We start from the raw sequence: 21275 nt of genomic DNA on the forward strand, positions 1-21275 counted from the left end.
CATTCCAAATTCAACAACACCTTTCAACTGTATTTAATTGCTCTTTTTCAACCTAAAAAGTTAGGTGGAAATAACTACTTATTTTCAGTCTTACAACATCCATCTCCATGTTATAAGTACATTTATAAATGCTTTTTATATCACCCTTTTCACTGGTAATTTCTTTCTTTTTTTTTTTTTTTCCAGAACCGCAACTAACTGGCTGAAGTATGAAAATTGCTGAAGGGCATTTTCTATCACACTTTGGGCAGCTGCACATGAAATTGATGGAAAATTACCTTTCCAAGGTGAGGTGAGTTTAATTGCTAATTTGATGAAAGGGAGGAAATACTTAAGACACTTTGGCCTTGGAGAGCTTGGAAGGATCTTGTAGGAGGATGAGAAATTTTCTGACAAACATCTTGGTAACAAAATTTCCTACAGCTTGTTCAGTGCATGAATACTTTTTTGATCATCTTCAAAAGGTGAACAGAAATGACCAATTCAGAAATGTATGCAAATCAACGCTTTTTAAAAATTACAAATTAGAAACAAGAATCATAGTAGTGAGGACGTTCTATGTAGGAAGATTTTGGTATAGTGTGTTATGATCAGGTGAGAGGTGCCTGAGCAACATGATTTGATTGAGAGACCATTCAAACGTGTTGAGTGAAAAGCTTAGCTAGTAAGGAAAGAAGGAAATTTGAGAGTTTGGGTACGTGAGAACAAGAGGAAGGCTGCACAGACTGAGCACACGATAGTATGTCCATTAGGTCTCTAAAGTTTCTGAAGACACTTTACCACTGTGCTTTTCTCCTACTGTCTCAGATCCTCATATGATGTTCTCCAGAAGGACCTTCTTGGATGTTATAAATTGAGTTGGAGGTCTCATTGCTTTGTTTTCCCAGTGTCTTTTTTATTTAATCCTCCAGAGATTACTTCTGAATTTAAATCTATCATCTCCAAGGTTCCTTTCTTTTTTACATTTTTGTTGTCTTACATGTTTCCCTGATTACTTTCAATTCTATTAGCTCATTCTCTTTCAGGCAATTTGAGCGACATCTCCTCCCTTTCCTCATTCTCTTGCATCTCTTCCTACCTGTATATAAAGTATAGAAGTTGTGAATAGAAATCTGAATTTTTTTTCTCCATTTCTACATCTTTCTTTCCAGTTTACCCTAAGCTACATCTGACAAATTGATCAAGATTCAATCTACATCAAACCTTTATCAATAAAAATAATGATCAGAACAGTTGCTGTCTGGAAGACAGAAAATGTCCTGTCTGTACTTCATCCTATTCTGCTGTAGCTATTCACTGACATATGCAGTGCTGACTTCTTTGGGTGTAAAAGTAGGTTCTGCGTTCACACAGAACATCTATCTTTATCTCACTGGCTCATGACATATCGTGAGTATTATGGATATTACAACTTCATTGTTAGTTCCTCTCATCCAATCTTTTATTTTGGGTAATGATGGGTTTTGTGAATGCAAACCATTTGCCACTGACTTTGTTTTTGTATTGGGAGTGACTTATGTTTCCAGTACATCCCTTAAATTTTAGGACAACACAATGTTTATCATAGTGACTAAATGATTTAAATCATTGTTGACACTGTCACTTCGGCATCATTATAAATACCTTGGTTCCACAGAATTCAGGCTGTGTGACGAACTCCAATAAATTTCTTCCTTAATATTGTCAGAGCTTGAAATGAAAATGTGTGCAGAAAGGAAAAGACAGAATTGTTAAGGTGTCATACTTATCTCTTTGAAATAAATGGTGAGTTTTTTTAATCTTTGCCATCAGGAGTGATAAATGTTTCTGCGGTTGCTTATTATCACTGCTCTGAAGCTCTCCTGTGTTCTCCCTTTGGTTGTGTAGAATTATTAGAATAGGCCAATGATAAATATTTTGTATTTTGATGTACAGATTTAAAACCAGTAGCATATAAATCAGTATTTGCCCTTTCCTGAATATCCTCAGCATTATTTGCCCTTTCCTAAATATCCTCAACGTCTGCAAGAGTAGAGGAAGATTCTCATTGAAACCAATACCATTTCTTATTACACTGACAGGAAATATCATTCTTAAAGAAGGAACAAATTGTACCTAAAATTCCTTTGCAGGTTTTTTGCTATTTTTACTCTCTGGAACAGCTTAAGATGGCCTCAGTGTAATCAAGAATCAGATTCAGAGAAATACAGTGTTGATAAAAAGAAATATTGTTTTTCATTTTTGCTGTAGATTTTTGTGTCTTTCCATATAGTGTTTTAGGGCATGTGAAGAACTTTTAGTAGAAATCAATGAACATTAGTAACGATGAAGTAATATAAGAAGCTGCATTTCATAGAATCATTTTTACAAGCAAGATATCAATGTGTTGCCTTATAGGATTCACAGCACAGGGCAGTGCTTGGGAAGAAAGAAACTATAAAACATGTAACCTCACTCGTCTCACATAATCTGCACAGAAATCTACACGCAGACCACTGACAGCTTTAAAATGGAGCAAAATATCTTTAGCAGTCTCTCAAAACTAAGGGAAATGTCACATCTAAACCGAAACCATAAAAAAGAAGGAAATAAAGCACAAAAGAAGCAGGGGATTTGCTGACTATTTTAATAGCTGGGTAGAGAAGATGAGAACCAGGCAGTATTTTCTATCAGTTTAAAGGAGCAGAGTCACACTAAAAGACAAGGGCTATGTTGAGAGCTGCCATGAGATAGGGAGCACTAGGGACCCAGTAATATCAGTACTGGAACTGCAGGCATCTGCCCTGTGCACAGAGCAAGGATGCTCCCATCTCTTCTGGCTCCAGATGCAGGCTGTCATATGCCTGGCCTTGCCAAAGCTTCCCTTAGTAAAGGAACATGTAACTCAAGGCTCCCCAGAGCAGACGTAAAGCCTGCCATTTGCATTTTTGTTTAAGACAAGATATATTAGCCAGCACTTGCTATGCCATGCATATAAACACCAGATAGTACTAACAGCAAGTATAGAGCTCTTAGCTGCTCCATCTTGCTTGAGACTTTAATAGGCTCAGTTTTGTTCCTGATCTTCATAACCTAAAAAATCCCTATATCATGCAGTGAAAAATACCATTGTAGCAACCTGATCTGACCTTCTAAAGAACACAAGCCCTAGAGACTTATTAAGAGAGATGGCTGAATTAATATTTCTTGCAAGAGTCTGGTGCAAAACCTGTACTACAGAACCTGAAAACTTGTTGTCTGAATGAGTTAAGAATCAAAGATAAGAATGAAATTTAAACTCTTTTCTTTTGTCATCTGTGTGCCATTGAGCCAAGCCCTGAAATCTGGAACAGCATCAAGACTTCTGCAGGAAATATCTCTGCATACTAAGATGGATAACAGATGAAACAGTAAAAAGTTGTAATCAGGAATGCATAATCATAGGGGATTTTGTACCAGTAAAACCTCCTACAAAAGGCTTCTGCTATGTAAGGCACCAAGGTCATTGCACTGTAGGCATCTTCCAGATTAATTCCTAGTTGCTTCAGGAGTTCCTGTTTGAATCTGGAGAAACTCAGCACTGGTGAGGCCGCACCTTGAGTACTGTGTTCAGTTTTGGGCCCCTCACTACAGGAAAGACATTGAGGCCCTGGAGCAGAGAAGGGCAACGAAACTGGTGAGGGGTCTGGAGCACAAGTCCTATGAGGAGTGGCTGAGGGAGCTGGGATTGTTGAGTCTGGAGAAGAGGAGGCTCAGGGGAGACCTCATGGCACTTTACAACTTCCTAAAGGGAGGTTGTGGTGAAGAGGGATTTGGCCTCTTCTCCCAGGCAACAAACAGGACCTGGGGAAATGGCCGCAAGTTGTACCAGAGGAGGTTTAGGTTAGACTTAAGGAAGAACTTTTTCTCTCAGAGAGTGGTCAGGCACTGGAATGGCTGCCCAGAAAGGTGGTGGAGTTGCCATCTCTGGCAGTGTTCAAGAGGTGTCTGGTCGAGGAGCTGCAAGATCTGGTTTAGTAGCTTGTGGTACCAGTGGTAATGAGAAGACGGTTGGACTAGATGATCTTGTAGGTTGTTTCCAACCTTGTGATTCTATGATTCTATAAAATTTTGGCTTCCATCTTGGCTCCCCTCAACCCGAGCAGTATTTCTGCAGCAGCCATGGCAGACAGGCATGGTAGTGCTTAGCACAGACAAAGTACATTAGTACCTTGCTATAATGTGAAGAAATATTTCATTGCAAGTCTATGAAATATTCTGCTAAGTTGTTCCATTATGTAAACTCTTTAGAAAACAAACAAACAAACATACCTCAAAAAATGACATTAAAGTAAATACCAAGTGTAGCTTAAAAAAAGAAAAAGAGGAGGAGAAGGGAAATTAAATGTTACTGACTTTATTGAATGTCTCTTTTCAAATATCTTGCATAAGCAGACATGTCACTTTAATCAGATAAAACCCACCAGGGAACGTAGTAATTATTTGTATTACTTCTTGACAGCTATAAAAAGCTAAAATGTTACTGTGCAAATCCTGTCTGAACTATTTAAACAATTGAAAAATGTGATTTAACAGCTAAAACAAATTTGATTCAGGCTGGTCTCTCATCGGCATGTGTGGGATGAACTCAGCTGGCTCTTTGTACAGGGAATAGAAATTAACTGCACGGTGTCCTCACCTCACATATTTAAAACCTGATAGCAAACAAATGCCACAGAAGACCTTGCATTACTACAGTGTAAAAAGCAGGTTATACACATTTCAATACCGAGGCCTCTTTAAGCACAGGCAGTCCTGAAGCCTCAGCTGACATTAGGCAGCGTGGTTTTTGCCTTGGAAATTCCCAGAGAGCTGCAGCAAGCAGGCCATGCTACCACCGCTGCGAATGAGGTGGCCTTGCATGGACAGAGGACATGAGGAAAAGCAAGAATGAGGTTTTGTAGTACTATTAGCATTATCAGGCCTATTTCAAGAAAACTGCATGTGAAAGAACAAGGCAAGAGGAGTGTAAAGCTGCACACTGGAAATGGTAGCCCGAAGGCTGGACCGCAGGAAGGCATTGCTGGCTCCCCTACAAAGCGGGGCTGGAAGAGGCCCTGCGTTGTAACTGCCAGTGCTCAGACAACAAGTGAGCTTCCATGGAAGAGAAAAGCAAAAGATTTAATCTAATCCAGCCCTGGGGAAAGCCCTAGGTGAGCCATTACTCACAGGAAACACATTACCTTTTTTCCTTAAGCATTAACCTTCCTTATGCTTTTGATACTTGAGAATTAGAGAAGTACCAGGAAGAGTGGTGATTTCTGATAACATAATCTGTGTAGCTGGCATAAGCACGAATGCTATCACCAGAACTCTGGTTCTGCTGATGTCAATAAAATGCCATCATGTAGATCATCTTAAAGATTTTTTCCCTCTTTCTTCACATTCATAGTCTCTGCTGTTGCTCTTCCATGCTTTGTCTTTAAAACAATGTAGAGAGCTGCTTCCCACTTTTGCCAGGCCTAAAAACCATGACTGATCCCCAAACCTGCAAAAAACAGATGTCTTAGAAAAGTCCAAATATCTTAACAGTGAAACAGAAAGTGAGTTTCATTACAAGCAGTGAGACTAATAAAGCCTAGTTCTCTGAGGATCTGTCTTGTTTGCCATTAGGCTTTTTTCTTGCACCAGTAATCTTCCATCCATTTGCTTCATCAATAATAATTTTGCTCCCACCCAAAGAGGTGGTGAATGCCCTGTCCCTAGAGACACTCAAGATCAGGCTGCACCAGGCTCTGAGCAACCTGATCTAGCTGCACATGTCCCTGTCTGTTGCAGGAGAATTGGTCTAGAAGACTATTAAGGGTCCCTTACACATTCAAACATTTCTATGATTCTGTGTTTATATGAGTGTGATTCCTCCGTGTCCCTTATGATTGCCTTCACATGAGAAAGAGCCTGCAATCATTTGCTAACTGGATAGCTGAGAGTAGGCACCTTGCTGTCTGGATATGAGGCTCCGTTTCGATTTCTATGCTAGACAGCATATGTATCTTATTTCAGCCATTTCTTCATCCTCACTGAGATTAGAAATTTATCCTTAACAAACATCAAAGCTGTGATTCCACTGCTTCTAATGACTTCCTTGTCACTTCCACCAGCTTCTAATGACTACAAAATCAAAAGAATCAGGAAAATACCTGCAATACTTAGACATCCTGCATCCTGTCAGCCCTGGCACCCCAAGCCTCTCCTTCCTGCGCTTCCGTCTTTGCTGTCTCATCTCTACCAGCAAGCAGCTCTGCTATTGCTGAAACTCAGATCACATCATCTGAATTTAGCAGCACCAAGAAAGAGAAGTCAGTGCAGACAATGCAATGACTCTACTCATGCCCCAGTTTGTTTTGGGGAAAAGCAATAGTTGTTTTGTTGGGTTTTTTTTCCACTTTTCTCACTACATAGTGTTCTGATCCAGCATTGTAATTCAGTGTAATTCAGTGTAATTCCCTGTAATTGGGCCTAAAATATGCTCAGTGAAGGCACTTAAGGCATCATGCAGAAGATAAGAAGCACGTATGGACAATTTTAAAGCAAATTAGGCAGAAAGTCCAATGAAACACCAAGTTTCCCAGCAACTAATAGAGGACTAGTCACTTGGAAGAGCAGCAGCTTGGCTGGGGAGGTATATCTGTATGCTAGTAAGTGCTCCTGCTTGACTGGAGAAGCATGATGGGCAGGTGTCTGGCAGGGGATGAGATTAGGACTACTGGAGTTTGACCTACCTGTAGAAAACTGACTTACTGACTTATTCATTTTTTCTTGCTTTTTTTTTTTTTTTTTCTGTCGAGCTTATTTTTAAATATTTTTAAATTCCTGCTGCTGGACAATTAAATGCAGTAGAGACAAATTCTGTGTCAAGTTTTGTCAGTGGAACACACTGAACTTAGTCTATTTGTGAAGTTTTCAGCATTTTTTCACTTTTTAGCCTCTAGCTAGATGCTTGCAGCTCTGACATCTTCTTACCCACCTTCCACCACCTTCATATGTGCTATCTATTTCCTGTAAATTTTCCAGTACATTTGCTCCTTCTAATGACTTGCTTTTCTCCTTTGAACAACTTCTTCCTCATGTTGGTTTTCTGGAGTTCTTATCATTTATTGATAGATAGTTAATTATCACCAGGCAATAGATCTTGCTCAACTCCCTGAAAGCAGCAACTGACATTTCATGTGCCTCTCTACCAGTGATCTTTCACAGCCACAGATATTCTTTGCAACAGATAATACACAAACCTGCATTTAATCACACCAAGTGAATCCAAGATCCACCCTTGTCTTTGACTAAATCTCTGCCTATCTGCAAAATGTCCTGAGTGGTTTCAAAGCTTGTCTCTATTTATGAAATGATTGTGGGCACCAGTTCTCCTCTACAGACAAAACGTCTCACCATACCATCAAATTACTGATCACAGTTTAGTTTTGCTGTGTGGTTACAACCACTCATCAAAATTATCTATTGCCCTTGCCTGGAGACATCAACATCAAACCCCCTTGCTTTTCTCTTTTAATGTTCCACTGTGAATATATTGCACTTCTGTCTTTTCTACCTCTCCTCCATGTGGGAACTCTTGAAGCATGTCAAACCGGAGCTCTGCACGTAGCCCAGGTAAAATGTACTGCAGCAGTTGGAGCCTAGGGAGGGAGTGGGCAAACTTGGGTCATTTTAAAACTGTCCTGTAGCCCTATAGCTGTGAGGCATTCTTCGCATTTCTGCCTCTGCTTCCTGGCCACAATTTTCCTTATCATGCAACATCTCTCCAAAGGTCTGGAGAGTTGCCCTCACCTTGAAGCAGAGCTCTCTGATGCACCAGTCAGTGAAAGCTAGCTCTCTTTGGGCTGGCTGTCTGCTCTGGACAGACATACACACAATTTGAGCAACTCTATACAGAGCCACCTTTGGTGGAAGTTTGTTTCTTAGTTGAGGCAGATGCATACAATTTCCCAACCTGTCCTCGCTGCCTGTGCCACACACACAAGTCATGAAGATATCTTTGCTGCTGCTAAGACTTATTTGCATCAATTATCTGTCTTTCCTTTAGCAGGGGTCTTTTCTCTGCTATCAAAATTCAGGTTAGGATATCTAAGTGATAGATTCCAAAATGGCAGAAATTGAGTAGCTTCCAAAGTTGGACACAAGCCACTGTCAAAATGTATTTTGCAGTTAAAGATGATTAAGATCAATTTATGGATCCTACTGTGAGCAAGTGAAACAAGATTGGAATATTGATGCTGATGTCTGCTTTTTCATAAAGCTGTGCCCAAGTTTGGCTGCTGTTCCACAGTTGCTGTCTGTGATGGAAGAGCTTATCAAACCAAATCTAAGGTCATCAGGAAAAATGCCATTGCTCTGATATTAGCTGGGACAGTCACGGTGGTTTTTAAACAAAGAGAAAGTTCTCTAAGTGAATCAACTGATAACAGATAGGACATTACTCACAGTTTACACTTGGCAATTGAACTGGTTTTTCATACACTGTATATTTGACTCACTTGTCTTTGCTTGTGTCCTGACTAAATTCAGAGCACAGGACATATTTTTAGATAAGAACTCATCCTGTGACTTTGCTGCATTGTCCTTCCAATTCAAGACTGGTCTTACCAGGAGAAGAACATATACTGTTATGACTCATAACCCTATGCCTGCTGCACTGTGAAAGTAGTGGTAGATGTGCATTTATGCCTGTAAATGAATGACTAGAACCTGGTTAATCCTAAGAATATGTTGTCGAAGCTTAATGATGTAGATTTTGTTTTTAAACATATCTTTCCTGTTCTTGCTCTGTCAGAGCACTGATATGACACAGCTACTTCACTTGGGATCGCATACACTCTCCACTGCTCAGCACTTGCTATATACATTTGTACGTGTAGCAGCGAGGTAAGAAATACTACTATATGAGTCTAGCCCTGTGTATTGCTCTCACTACAAGTGGATGAGGCTATCAAGTCACACACTAGGTTTTTATCACTCAGTGTATGTCCTCAACCTGCTCCCATAGAAGTAGAAGAAGATGGTGGAATGAATTATATTCCACAGCACTGTTCGGATCGTTACGGTTACAGCTAACTTAAGCTAAATACATAGCTTTTGAGGTTTGAAGCAGTGCCTGTTACAACTCATCTTCAGTTAAATGCCTCGTCTATGTGTTCTGCACACCCAGGTTTTTTTTTAGGGGCTCTCTCTTGTGCGCATACTTCACTCGTTTTCAAACCTGCTGAAGTCAAGGGAGTTGGTGTGGAGGGGAGAGCCACGGGGTGCTTTCCAGTCGATATGCCTATGAACCAGGAATGAGGTCCTTCTCTGCTGCCTGGGCAGAGGAGCTGAGAGGCTGAAAGTAGGCTCTCTGGCAAGGTTGCTACCATAAAGCTGTGCTGGCCTCTGGACCAGCTTTTGTCCGTCAGCTTGGTGGAAGCAGGACATGTAGTGCTTGGCAATTAGCTCTGTATAAACAAGCAGAGTCATTTCATCCACCACTTAAAAAAAAAATCATGCCTTAAATCCCACATCACTAAAGGGAAGTGAGCTCATGTAGGACAGCAGAGAATATAACAATCTGCTTCCACACATACAAAAGGATAAGCACCACATAAAGTGAAGCAAAAGAGGACCTGCAACTTTCTGATACGCAGTTGTTACTCCAGGTCACTCTGCCCAACCCAGAACAGCTAAATGGCAGATACAATAACTGCAGGAAAACCTGCAGGGTGTATTTATTTGACTCCACATCACTGCATCTTGTCAACCATGAATTTAAAGTAAGCACAATTTATTGGTTTTCTCTTAAGATCGAAGGATGCTGACCTCGTTGGTCAAGGAAGAGAAGCAAAATTAGTTCATGCCTTAGCTCCAGATGAAAGGATATAAATAATTTGAGAGTAGCTTTTCAAGAATTCCATTGCAACATTTTATACACATTATGCATTTCTTCCACAAACCAAAGGATAATTTAGTAGTCAGAGAAAGAAAACCTTTGCAAAATGAAGACCAGCAAAATGAAAAACAGTCCTGAAGCTGTTGAAAACAATAATTTAATGTCCTGTACTTTATTAAACAATAGGAAGATCCCAAAGCTGATAGAAAGGATTTCTTCTGTTATGCATTTTTTCAGGTAGGGCACATATAGTATCACTTTTGCTCAAGAGATTTCTGGACAAAACCAAACTCTTGCATTTGACTGGAATTGTCAACAGGCAACAAACAATACGGTTTGATCAATAATGTGAATATATAAATGCAGAGACATATACAAACCTAATCTATAAATATGTGCACACATTTATCTCTGAAATCCAGAATAAATCCCATCTGAAGGCTTGTAATTTATTTTTACAGAGGGAATGAATCACAAAAAGTAAGCTCATGCGTAGAATATGATATTTGCAAAGAACATGAAAGCTGCAGTCCTTATCTAGCTAAACAGTTACAGATATACTTAAATGCCACATGGAATGGGATCTTCTATAAGGATCAGCATAGACAAGGAAGTTTTTTGCCCACTTTTGAAATGATAGGTGGAGTTTTCTCACAAGAAAATTTTTAAGTGGTAAATGTATATAAACAAAATAACAATGAATGAATGACTTTAAAATCCAGTTCCAGTTTTCCACGTACTCCAACATGAAGCAGCTTTCCATTTTAAATATTTCTATCTCCATCAATAATTTTAATGCAGAATTCATAATGCTAAACTCCTACTGGATTTCACAGAGCCCTGTTCTATTCAACCTCAGATACTACCAAGCTTTTGCTAATTAGATCCATCACTAGTTTGTACTTAGATTTGTGGAGGTGGAATCCTGTTTCCAGAATTTCAGAACAGTTCATCTTTTCAGACTCTCCTTGCCTGCTCCCATTTCTTTCATAAGTATCACAGTCACCACTTAGTTCACTGTCCAAAGTACTCGTGTGGGTATCTACAGGCACATGGCCATCTGAGTAGTTTTTAAGTTCAGTTCTCTCTCCTAGACAGTGCTTTTCAACCATGTGAAATGGAGACCTGAGAAATAAATAAAGGTCAGTAAAGATATTTCCTGTTCAGATTTCAAAATCTGAGGAAAAGGACTGCTTACGCTGTGCCTCATTTCATGTGACTGTGCCAAGCCAAGACAGGCTCTATGCACATTTTCACCTAATAATCATGATCCTGATCCTGATTTTATCATACTTTCTGCTACACGAAAAGCCATTTCAGTAAGAAATCAGAACAAATAAAATTCTTTAAGGATGATTTAGGTACAACAAAATTCAGTCTTGTATTGATGCAGGAGGCATGCATAAGACGATCCAGTATAGATCCCTTAAAACAAAGTGAGAGCAAGATTTATGCATCAGGTTTTGAGGGCTCCTGTCTTGAGATATTAAAGGATGATCTCCTCCACAGTTTAGAAATTACTTTTTTGCATGACAGCAAGAGCTATCCCTGAAATTTCAATCTTCATTCCAAAATTGCCCTTACCAAGTGTATACAGTACAATGGAAAAAGTTATGAATATATTTGAAATCCATGTTGCAGATGAAAAACAAGATCCTATCTATTCACAGCTATTAAAGAGAGCATCATAATGCTTTTCAGATGTAGATAACTATCTTTGATATCCTATAAGTAATTATATTCTGTCCACCTGGCTTCTCTGTGTGACTTAAAGTATTAAAACAATACTTAATCTCCCCTAAGTTGTGAGACAGTATGTCTGAGTTCCAGCTAGGAGATTTTACATTTCTGCACTAGAGGAACTAATTACCATGATCCCCAGTGCCTGCATAATCTGAAGTTAAAATATCTCTTTTTCTCTTGTTTTTCACCTTCTGGGTCCCAGAAGGAAATAATATTTCTTAACTTGAAAAGTCTTTCAAGTCCTATCATGCTGATATTCTTCTCTTTCTCTTTTCCCTCACCCCTAGTTTTCAGCCAGAGCTTTCTAAATATTTTATTATTTATCTGGAGCACTAAGACTTTTTAAAAGCTTGAGTGCTAACAAAATGGCTTTCTTTGCGTACAGGAGGAGCTGTTGACTCCCCTGAGGGCAGAGAAGCCTTGCAGAGAGATCTTGAGAAATTAAAGGACTGAGCAATCACCAACTGCATGAAGTTCAGCAAGAGCAAGTGCCAGATTCTGCATCTGGAGCAGGACAGTTCTGGCTATATGTACAGACTGGGGGATGAGAGGCTGGAGAGCAACCCCATAGAAAGCGACCTGGGGTTTTGGCTGATGGCAAAGTTGAATGTGAGCTAGCAGCATGCCCTGGCAGCCCAAAGAGCCAGCCATACCCTGGAAAGGGTCAGGGCAGTGATCAAGTTGTCAGAAGCATGCTTTCTCCCTCACAGGAATTAATGTCCCTCCATATCAGATAGACATCAGTGATGCAAACAGGGAAAGACCTGTCTTAACCAGATACCCCTGATATCTCTGGCTCCATGTCCAAAGTTCAGAGGGATTGAAGTTCTCAGATATCCAAGTAACTCTTAAAAATGGGAAGCAGACATACTAAACATTCTAGCCGAGACCACAAGCCAAACTAATTTATGCCTCTGTTGAAGATGTAGAGATCATGTGGACAAGTATGTACCATCTCTTCACTTGTTTGGCCTGATCAATGTTGAGATAAAGTCCATATAACTTGTTCTCTTTCAATTAATTAAAAATTTCCAATCTGAAGTTTTCTTTTTCAAAACAGGATAACCTAGAGAGCTCTGTTTTGGTTACCCATGTTTACAAATTAACAGAAAATAGATTTTTGGCTACATGAATAATGTGTTTTTGTCCCAGAAGACACTGCTTTGGCATTTTGTTGACAAAAACTTCCCTATGTAGTTTTGAGACTGCTAGCAATTGTATTGCAGTACCAGGATAAGAGTTGTCTTTCTGTCAGTCATTTTTCTGCTATCCTAGTGCCTCTTGAGAGCACAGGTTTTTTTCTCTTCTATTGCAAATTGTTGAACCTTAAAAAATTAATTGCGTATACACTAGTGATCACTTCCATAGATGCAGCCTGAGGCAAAATACACAGATGAAGAAAATATGGAACTTCCTCTGACATTTTCTGGCTAATGCTATCCATGAAATTACAAATAAAATCACCAGAGCCAGCTGCTCATTTTATATGTGCCCTTCTAATCAGACCAGATATTAAAGTCTCATTCCACCAAAGTTTTCTCAGTTCAAATTCAAGTTCTCAATTCAGACAGAATTTCTGCAGAGCAGAGTTACTCAGATAATACTAACATTTTATTCCACATTTGTTTCTAACAGTCTACATACAGGTAATTTCTGTATTCTTTTTTTTTTTTTTTTTTTTTTTTTTTTTTTTTTTTTTTTACTGCTGAACCAACTCTACACATTGTTCACAGGGCTTTGTTTGCCATGTATTCATCCTCAGAAGGTGGTGTAGAGACTTCTGCAAATGTGGTACAGGCTCAAGCATTGTACGCTGCAGGAATCCCCCAGGGTGTAGAATTGGTGCAGGAAGCTCTGACACAGTTCAAAAAGAAAGTAAAGAAACATGGATTCAGGAACAAGCAAAATAACATTTAGCTCCAGTAGACCTCAGTGTCTGAAACTTCTCCTCGTTTGTAATGAAATAGTTCTCCTTAAGAACAATCCAAATGATAGGTGGGGAAACCTAGAGCTGATAACTGACCTGTCAGCACTGCTTAGCAAATTCAAGTCTTAGACAGCCCAATACTGAATAGGGCTGAATTTTGACACTAGACATCTTACCCTGCCAGGATCTAGCCTAATATCTTGAAATGTAACATTCAGTTATTCACCTTGCATAATACTGGATCTATAAGAGATAGCAAGGGATCTAAGTATTTAGATACATATTTTTTTCCTAAAGCCATATATTGGTCATCAATAGTGATGGTATGAAGGCTCATTGGAAGAGAAGGATTCCATGTGAAGGAAAAATATCTTAATCCTTCGATAGCAGTGAGCTGCACTGATATCTCACTGTTCCCCGCTAAAATAATATTCACTGAAACCCTGAGAGTAAAGGTCTTTATGAAATGCTTATTGAGAAAGCACATATCCTACCTGTAATTTCTGAAATAAAATGAGTAGGCTGGTTAAAAGCATTTTGAAAATAAATATGAAAAGTTAACCTCATATGACACATCTGAGCTGTTCCTGTGTTATTCCAGTTGAGATAATTTATAAAACAAGTATTTGCAATGGGAAAATGCAGCATGATATGAACTCATGTGAATGCATTGTAACAGTCAAGTATTTAATCACTTTTCAATTCTTATTAAATGAAAACATTTTCCAGTATTGTCTGAACTGTGCTCACTGTAGTCAATCGGTGTTCAACTCCTTTACACAAGAGAATTGAGTTCACCACCCTGCATAATGAAGACTTAACCGTATTTTAAACTATAACTCAGCAGGTGATTGAATATTATCTGCTTTACAGAAAAAATACAACTAAAATGAGCTCTTCAGCTGTAAATAATTCTGTCATAAAGGAGAAAGCTGATGTTTTTCTTGGGTAACAATCTCAGCTCTGCTGCATGGTGCACTGATTCTCACTAGTCAGTTCTTGATGTCATATCATCAGCTACTCCAGAAAGGGAATGTTAGTAGGGCCTTTGAGAAAGCCATCTTCGCTAAAATGAGCATGGAAAGTCATGTAAAGAATTTGGAGTAGGACATTCCCTGACTGCGTTTTCTTTTCCCTAGCACAGTGAAAAGGAAGATGTCATCTACAAATAGCTCTTCCTTCCTTCTCTTCTTAGGCTCCCAAAGCTAACCTCTATGGTATGAATGACCTGGAAATGCTCTCACTGGCTTTCGCAGACTTCAGTTCATATTTATAATGCAAAACTAAGGTTAAAAATCATGTTTTCTAAACATTCAGATCAATCATTAGAACACCAGCAGGTTCCGAAAGATGCCACCATGGCAGATTTCTCTCCCTCAATACTGCTTTCATGATCACACATATTTTCATTTGGGTCATCATTGTGTTTGAGTTTTCAATAATGTGTAGTCCAGCTACCTCATTTTGAATGTTAATTTCCTAAAAATGATTGAAAACCATATTTTTAATCTGTGGCAGGTGCTTGGCTATGACAGGATCCTTTTATCGTTGTTGCCATTGGCACACAGTGTGTGGTCCAGAAAAATGTCTTTTTCCCATGGCTATCAGCCCAGCACTGGCTTTGTTAGCTAATTTCACCTAGCCAGATTCTGAATGCTTGCAATCATTTACCTGTGTTGCTACATATTGCCTTCCATCATTTTGTAAAGCAGCTCTTTAGCAATGTCAACTTCTTCTTATCAGCACTTAGGTCTGTAAGTAGCCCAGTCCATGGAGTGTTATATCCCAGTGATACTTCCCCAAAACTTTTCAAGAAGCTCATCAAATAACCTGGGAAATCTCTCTACTGTCTTTTATCCGAAGCACAGTATGCAGCTGTCCCAGGCAGAGATAATAGTTCTGTTTTAGAGAGTTCAATTAGTTAGTTTTTCATAGCATGTTGACAACTTTTCAGCAGGAAGCCTGAGTCTTTGTACCACTGAGTAGTACAGATGTGCCCCATGGAGTCCAATGTGATTTCATCATGACATAAAGCTTGGATTAAAGCACCTCACCAGCTAAAATACATCCACAATGATCATGGAGATGGAAGAAGGCTCTGTTTAAACACACTTTATAAACACTCTCCCTATTTGTTAGAAATTTTGAAATTATTTCTGTCAGTCTTTTTCTCATAGGTGAGGGGTGAAAAAGTATTTGCTTAGCATCTTTCTCTTCTTTTTCTGGATCATCTCTCTTCCAATTCCCCAAGATTTCTTACTTATTTCTTATAGGCAGCTGCAAATAAAACTCTTTAAAATAGTCTGCTTTCACATCAGTTGACTGTAAGCTTCAGAACTTCTCATTTTTGTTCCAAAGGACGTGCAATTTTTCTAACAGTTTGAGTATTTTTGATCCGTGCAGCTTTTAAAGAGCAATCAGGAAGACTGATCATTCCCATCTAATTGCAGAGAGAGAAAGGGAAGCTGACTTTTAACAGTGGAGAAATACCTTGATGCGTAGATAGACTTCAGTTATGACAACACAGAAGATTTGGAGTCTGATTTGGCAAACTTGATCCCGCACAAGAGACTCTACTGGTTCCAGCGCAGTTATGAATGTATAGGCAAAGTCTTGTTGTTCAGTGATGATGTCTTTGGACACTATTTAAAAAAAAAAAAAAAAAGTCAGACACGGATTCTAAGATATGCTTCAGGCTTTCGCCAGAGTTGTGATCCCCACAGTTGGAGGCAACTTTTGAGAACATGCCCGTCCTGTAGAAGACCATAGGTCTACATTCTGCAGAATGGCAACTAGTTTTATCCTGAACTGTGCTCTCCCAGCATAACCAGCCAGAGTCACAGTCTGGTGTGCCTTCTCTGCTTTCTCTGTGCTACCACAAGGGATACTTTGTGATCAGTTGCCACCTTACCTTCTGGGAGGGCTTTCTATTCAAAGGCAACAGAATGGTCTAGGAATAGGATGGTCAGAATTTAGGATTTCTTTGTCATCCGTTCAGGTTTCCTATCCAGAGTGAAAGAGTGATGACTATTTAAGAGCTATCAGAGCCTACCTCTCTTCTTCGACTTCTGCTTTATCAGGTGTGTGAAATGGCTTCTCTGGACAGTTGAGGCTGTGTTTAAAGGCAAGAAATTCCAACAAGTAAAACATCTTAAGTCATGTTTGGGCTCATGCTGCAGGCCCACCTCCCTCCAGCTCCTCAAGACTACCACAGAAATCTGTACATTCTTGAAATGATTCTTGCACTGAAGTACTAGTGTCACTGGTGTGTATTTAATGTGCGAATAAGCAGTGTGATAGGAACCTGATCACCAGCGTGGAGTTCCTGTCCAGAAAGAATAGGTTATTATTTTCTTGTATGAGTGTATTGATCTGGCATAGTAGAGAGCCGTGGAAAAGGTCAACAAGGACCACACCATAAATCTTGATGAGCTCCTGTATGCACACACTCAAAAAGAAAAATGTGAACCATTATCTTAGAAGAATCTGCAGAACATGTAAGGAAGATGAAAGGTGTTCATGGAGACCAGAGTACAGAGGAGGAAAAGAGAGGAAAAGGGAAAAGGGAGAAAAGAAAAGGGAGAAGGGAGAAGGGAAAAGAGCTTCTGAAGGGGATTTTCCCTAAAATGCTGTAATGGAAATGCTGAGTCACAGCTTGAACCAGTGATTGAGCACCTGGTAGGAAGGCAGGGAGCTTTGGTGCAAGCAATGCACCTGAGTGACTGGAAGGCTTGGATCCAGCACCCACCTCTTCCGAGTCTTCATTTAAGGGTTGGCAATGGAGACAAGAGCATCAGGGCATCAGGAATCCAAGAATTCCTGCCTACCTGAGGATCTTACAGGCCTTCTGAAGGTAAGTAGCTTCTTTCTCTTATTTCTACACCCACTGCTGTTGTGTTTGTGCAGATCTTCACTTGCTGTGGCCTGGGATCTTGCTGCTCTGCTGTCATCATTGTGCTTTCCATTGTGTTACAAATGCCATGGGATAAATGATTTGAACTAACAGTACTGGTCTTACTGGCCCAATTGTATGAGTTAGTGGCAGCTTAACCCACTCAGGATCCCAATACTACATTTAAAAGATGAAATAGAACAAAACTTTTACTTGATAAAAGCCTTTGCATGTTATTTAGATTATGTACATAATGCTTTTGCTTTGTAGTTTTAAGATCTATAGCCAAGGAGACTATGGAGCAACATTTGGACAGCCAACAGAAAGATTTCCTTCCATTGGCTTGGGATCCTTGTAGAAGCCTACGAGCTGGATCTGAAAAACATGAGAGGACCAACTGTGTACAAAGATCTCTGTAACCTGTAGCTTATGCTTCTCAGTAACATACTGCCAAATAAGCCAATGGGGACCTATATGTATGCCTGATGCAGTCTTCCGTAGCAACAGGTCTGATTCATTTTTCTGTCCTTTCCTCTCACTCCTGGTGCCTCTAACTTTTCTGAATATGCATCACCACAACCACTTCCGGACTATAAGTATTACTTATGTCCATTGGATAGTAACAGCACTGAATTCTGTAGCAACAGTCTCTTCCAGCCATGCTGTGGTGTATATTACAAACTTCTAGAATTGCACACTATAAATAAAACAAATAAGAACAGGGAGGAAAGCAGATCTGAAAACCTACATATCCTCAGTAATTGACGATCCTGAAAAGTGAATTTTTCTGCTTTTTTTTTTATGTTTCTTTAGAGCTTAAAATATCCTTATACAAATAAAATAATTATCCAGAAGACTATATCATTGTTAAGTTGCTACAAAATGTAACTGTAGCTAAGCAAGGCCTTGGGTTAGATTTTTAGCTTGAACTCGCTCAAATGTAACTTTATACTTTTAAAGAAATTCCCCTTGTGTGTCTAAGCACGGAAGAGGAGGGAAACTGCTTAACTTCTCTCCAGTTAGGAGTTCGGCTAAATGTGTTTGTGACCTGCAGATGATCACTTTCTCTTGCAGCATTTTAATGATGTGACTCACTAAACTCGGCCACTTTCCCCTAAATTTTCCTCACTTGCTTCCTCTTAGCTTATTTTCTCCTCATTCAATAACTATTAACATAATGCTGTTGTTAGAAGCCAGTAGGGGTTCATTGCTACTCTCCTACAGCCTGATGTAGTCACCTGTCTGCATAAATTGTTCTGGTTAAGAAAAACCAATTTTCGGAATGCAGAGATTTTAACAGCCAGATTAGTAGTTGGTGTAAATGAGCTTAGTTCTGAGCCATGGTGTTTTTCCCGTAGTGATTGATTTACCCTAGATTTGGACATGTTGGGATTAGAAAGTCTGCAAAGCAATTATTCTTTATTTCCTTTTACCTTTGCTCACAGCATCTTCAGAGCTGCCACCCCCTCAAACATCTGGGCACAGACTTGCAAAAAATCAACTTTGTCCAGCTGTGTTTGCTTACCTTCAGGGGCTCAGACTCAGCCTGGTTTCACAGGAGTGGCTCTTCTTGTAGAAGCCTGAGGGGCTCTGCTGAGTCACAATAAGAGTTTCACGTGGTATTGAGTGCCTTTGGGAGCTCTGGTCATTTAAACCAGTTCAGCAGTTGACTAATGCATGATTCATTTTTAGGCATGATAATTCAGGAGGGGCTGCAACAAAACCCACATTGAGGTGTTTCCACTGCTCTTAATTACTGTTTTAGGGAGCCAAGACCTTTTGCAGAGGAGAAAAAAGTAACCATCCATGTTAATGTCAGCAAAGTCCAAGTTTTTCACTTTTGGACTGTGACACTGTAAGCTATGGCAACTGGGACTACAGACAGATATAAAATAGATGATATGGCAGTATAAGCAAGTGATCGAGTATTGCAATCCAGAGCCAACTGTGTTATGCTAGAGAGGAAGGTGGGCCAAATTCATCCATTGTGCAATTCATGTTCTTTCTCTCTCCAGATTTTTCATTTATTTTTTATATCTGCCAAGAGAGCAGTTCAGAGAACATTACACTGTCATAACATTGTACTCCATTGGCAATATTCCTTAATTGTACTAATAATACATAATCAGCCATATACATAGGCATTAATACATTAGCTGCATAGTTTCATCACTAACTTTTTTTTTTTTTTACAGCTAACAACAGTCATGTATGGCTGCCTCATCACCTGAACTTCAAGATGTGAATTTCTTTCCTATGACATTCTAGGGGTGTATGTTACCTTTATAAGAGCCAGTTATGTTTCTGTCAGAAATCTGTGAATTTTTATTGTGAAGTCTATAATTTTTGTGCAGTGAGATTTTCAGAGCTCCAAACAGTGCTGCAAAGATCTCATTGATGTGGCTGGTAAAGGGCAAATTGCTGGCACGCTCACCTCTGAGAGGAATTTAAGGACACCTAAAACTATCACATCACTCTCTGCCTCCAGCTGTTTGTGCTCAGAGTTCCAAGAAAAAGGCCTTGCTTCGAGGTGGCCAGAGCCCGATGAAGACTTTGCTGTGACACCTTGAATACACCTGTTGGATCTGTGAGAGCAAGTATTATTCTCCAAGCAGAGAAAGGCAGCTATTGAGTGGGAAAGAACGTATTGTTTAACTAAGAAAAAAAATGAAATAATTAGTCTTCACAAAAATTAAAAGAGCAGAGAGGCAGCTGCTCAGCTATGTTGAAGCAGAACAATTCAGCTGGTCACAGCTGCTCTTTGAGGGTATGTAAAATTTAACATAGCTTTCCATAGCTTTCACCAACCATTCACTATCACAGGCTGTGGTACTTGAGTATGGGTCTACAGGAATTAAACCACATACCACTGTCCTACATATTAGAGTCACAACTTGCTCTCACAACTTGAGAGCCAGTTGAAGAGAGGACATCAGTGTCTATGAAAAACAGTTACCAGAAACAGACAGGGAAAAAAAGTCTCATGATGTGTACTCAGGATGTTCATGCTAGAAGGATATAGCACCAGCTGAGGTAACAGTGAAGCTGAAAGAAAATAAACAGTGGAAACCAAAAACTTTTGCCTGCCTCTGAAAGCCTTGAATGGCATCTGCTAAATGACAGTGCTACTCAATTTGCAAAGTCTTAATTCTAACTGGAACAAATAGCTGAAAAGGGCATGGACATAGAGAATGAATGGATAACTTTTTTTCTGTGCTTTATAGAGGTGAAGTGTGGGACTGTGGAAGGAATGACATTGGTAAAGGAACTAACTTTGAAGTGATACAGAAAAATGAACAAGGGAGGAAAATAAAGGGAATGGGAAGAAATGGAGCAAGAAGAACATTATTTTGTGTAAATTAAATTTAAATAAAAAAGGATGACACTGGCTCAGATCTTGTCATACTAAGGTATTTTAAGGCCAACAGTAATAAGAGAATTATATATGATGTGAATGCCCCAGGAGTGCCAAGTACACCTTTTCTCTTTTCTAATAATGAAGCTGCTGAAGCACATTTGTCATGAAGATGAATAAACACCCTCTATACTGACCAAGGAGGTAGTCTGGGTCACTTCATATCTTTAGAGCTCATTTGCATCAAGGTGAAGAGCAGTGAAGTCTAGTGGGGAAAAAGAAGGAAGAAAATGGGATGGTGACTTCATCACCTCCTTGAGCAGCCTGTTTCAATGCATGGCCACTATTTCAGAGAATAATTTTTTTTCTAATAATCAACCAAAACCTACCTGGTGCACCTGGAAGTTGTTCTCTCTCATCCTATCACCATTACATGAGAGAAGAGGCTGATCAGCTTGCCACAATGTCCTTTCAGTTGTACAGGTCTCCC

General features: G+C 39.5%; 1 long non-coding RNA gene across 9 annotated transcripts in view; it reads left to right on the top strand.

Moving 5' to 3' along the window:
• LOC116242308 (uncharacterized) overlaps positions 1-20818 on the top strand; it is a 346694-nt gene extending 325876 nt beyond the window's left edge. For 7 of the 9 annotated variants that reach the window (XR_016471817.1, XR_016471810.1, XR_016471811.1 and 4 more), the window contains one exon: positions 187-20818. This is a non-coding gene — a long non-coding RNA (uncharacterized LOC116242308). The remainder of the gene's footprint in view (positions 1-186) is intronic. The other 2 variants (XR_016471816.1, XR_016471813.1) reach the window with 2 other exon arrangements.
• Positions 20819-21275: the final 457 nt, after the last annotated feature.

This window comes from Phasianus colchicus, chromosome 1 (genome assembly GCF_987193195.1).
Source record: "Phasianus colchicus chromosome 1, bPhaCol1.hap1.1, whole genome shotgun sequence".
Classification (NCBI taxonomy): Eukaryota; Metazoa; Chordata; class Aves; order Galliformes; family Phasianidae; genus Phasianus; species Phasianus colchicus.